Source organism: Carlito syrichta, unplaced genomic scaffold, assembly GCF_000164805.1.
Source record: "Carlito syrichta isolate Samal-C Ts95f unplaced genomic scaffold, Tarsius_syrichta-2.0.1 Scaffold305636, whole genome shotgun sequence".
NCBI lineage: Eukaryota > Metazoa > Chordata > Mammalia > Primates > Tarsiidae > Carlito > Carlito syrichta.
This window is the reverse complement of record NW_007249732.1, coordinates 198,410-198,657: the sequence shown is the minus strand read 5'-3', so window position 1 is coordinate 198,657 and position 248 is coordinate 198,410.

Sequence of the window (248 nt, the reverse complement as noted above, 5' to 3'; positions counted from 1 at the left end):
CCCTTCCCTCCCCTCCCTGTCCCTTCGCTCCTGCTCCCTTCTCTTCCCTTCCTCCGGGTCCCGCGGCCGCGCTCCCGCCGGCCCGCCCGCCCCGGCCGGGCCTGCCTATGCGCCCTGCCCCCCGCGACCTCCCGCGCGGCCCCTCCGCGGCCCCAGGGTCGCCGGTCCGGGCCCTCGGCGCGGCCTGGGCGTCTCCGGCTCGGCCGGATTCCCGGCGTGGCCCGGCCTGCGGGCGACCCCGGCCCCGC